Raw genomic sequence first — 3,999 nt, forward strand, 5'->3', positions numbered from 1 at the left:
TCCTTGGTTCTCCCGTTCATGCCCGGAGTGTATGTGTGCTCCCAGCACTGCTTGAAATTATTGGGTTTTTCATCTTTGCCTTTAGTTTTTAAACAAGCAGGAAGGGATCCCAGGGGGGCTTCAGGCTAGGCTGCCTGTGCCAGTGATGCTGGGTAGCCTGAGGCAGGTCTTCATTAGCTTCACCCCGCCTGGCTTTGCATGCATAGAACAACCTACCCCAAGAGAGAAGTTTTAAAATAATAATATGTAGCATGAAATGAGATCATAGATATGAAAGCTCTTCTTTGAAGTTAAAAAAATTTTTTTTATCCTTAGAAATGCACAGAACTGATATTATTTATTAATGAATATATTTGAGACTCTCTTTGTCAGGCTCCCAGGCATATTTGCATGTATTCATTTAAAAAGACTATCATTGGCATTGTGACTTATAAGCTAGTATAGAAGTTGTATTACTAATATATACTAATACATGCACAAATGTCCAAGCAGTCACTCTATTCTACTGTACCTCCAACCAAAATGAATTAATAATTGATATCAGCAGGAGACTCCTTCCCTTTCTTACATAGTGAGAGACAAAGGAATGGGGGTGGGGTGAAGGATACTCTTCCCTCTCCTATGAAGTGTCAAAGAGGGTAGGAATTCCCAAAGGAGTCCTCCCAACCCAGCAATCACAAATTACATAGCAAACATTAGCTCATTAAACCAGAAGTGAGTGTGAAGTAAGGCGACCAGTTAAACATTTTTTTAAGCAGAAGGGCTATCATGTTTAAAATGCAATCTTATAGTCTTGCAGTACAGAAATCAAGAATCCTCGTTTGGTGTCACTTGTCAGTTTTGGAACAAAACTATGCGTATATCCCCAGCACCTAGCATAATTCCTGGTGAGTGAATAATTGAAAGACTCGAATCTGTAGAGGAGTCAGTACCATACCACAAAATTCCTATCTCCCCATCACATTGTATATACTTTCTATAAGTCCCCCTGGAATTCACACATTTAAACTTCTGAACTTCAGGATGATGAGAAAGAACCCAAGGCAAGCAAAAATGCTGGAAACTATACTACAGAGGCCAGTTGTGAGACCCACTACCTTGTTCTCATCTCACCTACCCAGAGCCAAGCTCCAAGCTTAGTATTGCCGTCATCCCACCCTACCCTTGCTTTGACCCATCTAAAGATCCAACAGGTATTCCTTCCCTTGTGTAATCCCATTCAACAAGCATTCATCAAATGGCACCTGTACTTAGTACATCATGTTAGGCACTGTGGAGAAGAGGGGAAATATAAGACATGGCCCCTGATCTGAAGCATATGGAATAGGGGTGGGGGCAAGGAGACGGGAGATAATGCCAGAGAAGTAGTTGCAGATCCTGCAAGGCCATGCCCCTTGCTACTCAAAGTGTGGTCCACGGACCAACAATATCAGCATCACCTGGGAGCTTGCTCAAAATGCCCCTCAAACTCCACTTCTGTTTTCTCACAACCACAGAAGTTTCTCACAACCATCAAGTTTTGGGTGGCCCACATCTGCCTAGAATAAAGATCACTTCTCCAAGTCTCCCTTGCAGACAGATATGGCTATGAGATATAAAGGACGTGATAGATGTGACTTCTTGAAGTGTCTCTAAAGGGCTGTCCCTTCCTCCTTCCTGCTCTCTGGAATACAAATTTAAAGGGTACTGCTCCAGCTGTCTTAGAAAACAGAGGCTACTAAAGGCCAAGCAGTAAGAAAGAGGAGCCGGAGTCCCTGACCCTGTGGAACGCCAAGCCAGTCCTGAACTAGTATGCCACAAATTTCTGGATATAAGAAAGAAGATGCGGGGAGGGAGAGAAAAAGAAAAAGAAAAAAAGGGAGGGAGGGAAGGGAGGGAGGGATGAAGGGAAGGAGAAGAAAGACCCATTTTCTTTTAGGTACTGTTATTTTGGAGTTTTCTCTTACTCACACGTGAACTTAATCCCAACTAATTCACACTCTGTGATATTTATTATTTCTCCTAATAAAAAATTGTACATCTTCCTCAAGCCTTTGAGTAAAATAAACTGCAGCAGTTTGATATGGTTATGAATTCCAAAAATAGATATTGAATTATGTTTTTAATCTGGTCTATTACTGGGTATGATTGAGTTATGATTAGGGCGTTGATTGGGCCATGTCATTAGGGCATTAAATCCCCACCCCTTGGAGGGTGGGGACTCACAGATAAAAGGCATGGCAAAGGACAGAGTTGGGCTTTTTTTGTTTTTTCAAAGATTTATTTTATTATTATTTTTATTTCTCTCCCCTTCCCCCCCCCCCCCCCCCCCCGTCTGCTCTCTGTGTCCATTTACTGTGTGTTCTTCTGTATCTGCTTATATTCTTGTCAGCGGCACCAGGAATCTGTCTCTTTTTGCTGCGTCATCTTGCTACTTCAGCTCTCCTTGTGTGTGGCCCCACTCCTGGGCTGGTTGCACTTTTTTTGCACGTGGGGCTCCCCTACATGGGGGACACCCCTGCATGGCGCTCCTTGTGTGCATCAGCACTGTGCATGGGCCAGCTTTCCACATAGGTCAGGAGGCCCTGGGTTTGAACCCTTGATCTCCCATGTGGTAGAAAGACGCTCTATCTGTTGAGCCAAATCTGCTTCCCAAATGTGAGGGGTTTTGTTGGAGTTTTGATTTTGGAGTTTGATGCTGAAGCCTTAAGCTGGAGCCCCAGGAAGAGAGGAACCCTAAGCCTGGAAAGAAGCAAGCCCTGGGAAGAAGAACCCAGGGAGCCTGAACCCTTGCAGATGTTGGCAGCCACCTTGCTTCAACACTTGAAAATAGACTTTGGTGAGGGAAGTAACTTATGCTTTATGACCTGGTATCTATAAGCTCCTACCCCAAATAAATACCCTGTATAAAAGTCAACCAATTTCTGGTATTTTGCATCAGCACCCCTTTGGCTGACTAATACATCAAAATTCCAAGAAGATAGACTGTATTTATCCTGTAGCTCCAAGTAATTCCCACCAAGTCTTGGCCCAGCTCCACATCCTACATGGACATACCACAATCTAAGCAACACGGCCCCAACTTTTCAGTAGACAGGAAGGTGACACAAAGAAGTCAGTGGCAAAGGCAAAGGCACAAGGCTAAAATTGGACTTGGGCTCCAGGCCTTCTGCTGCTTCCCTCCTGAGGGCCCTTAGAGAAATGGACCCTTCCAGGCTGAGCTGCTAAGCCTGAGGACTTGGTGGCATTGGTCCCCCACTCTGGGACTTTTAAACATTTTTAAACAACCACTTATCTCCTACTCTAGACTTATTCAATCTAGACCCACAGAACCCTTCACACCGAGTTTCTATACCTTAGAAAGAGTCTATGACTTGAAAAATTGAGGGACTAATTGAACCCTCTTCAATGACAGCTTCAGTGGATCAACAACCTGCAGAGCCATCCCAAAGAGACACACCATCTAAAACAGTGTGCTTGAATGCAAATGCAACCTCCAGACATTCCCCCCAGCATCTACATCCCATCAGTTAGTTATCCCCCAAATCTCCTCCTATATAGAAATTCTGGAGCTACTGCTCCCTGAATTCTCAGTTGCCTCCTCAGACCTTGACAGGCACCTTGTCTCTTTAAGGTCAAGTATGTTGTAAACAGATACTCTAAGGCAGGAAAATCTCTAAGAATACAGGGAAGATTTTGGGCAGAGCAATTTAAATAGTCCAGAAATAGCAAACTTGCATCTAAGTTTGTTTCATCATTTCTGCCTTACCTTCCGGTGAGAACAAGATGGTCTCGACCCAGTTCACAGGTGCCACAAGCAGGTGACTGAAAGAATTACAAAACTTAATGAAAATTCATCATGGGCTCTCCTTACAACATATTGACTGCCCATTCAGATCCTGCCCTTCACAGCTTTCCTTTGGGAACAGACATGGGGTCTGAGAGAGTCTGTCCCCATGGAACCTATGTAGGCAGGCTTGCTTATTGCTTTGGTTGTTTTATTGTTTTATTGCTTAGGAG

Source organism: Dasypus novemcinctus, chromosome 3 (genome assembly GCF_030445035.2).
Source record: "Dasypus novemcinctus isolate mDasNov1 chromosome 3, mDasNov1.1.hap2, whole genome shotgun sequence".
In the NCBI taxonomy this organism is placed as follows: Eukaryota; Metazoa; Chordata; class Mammalia; order Cingulata; family Dasypodidae; genus Dasypus; species Dasypus novemcinctus.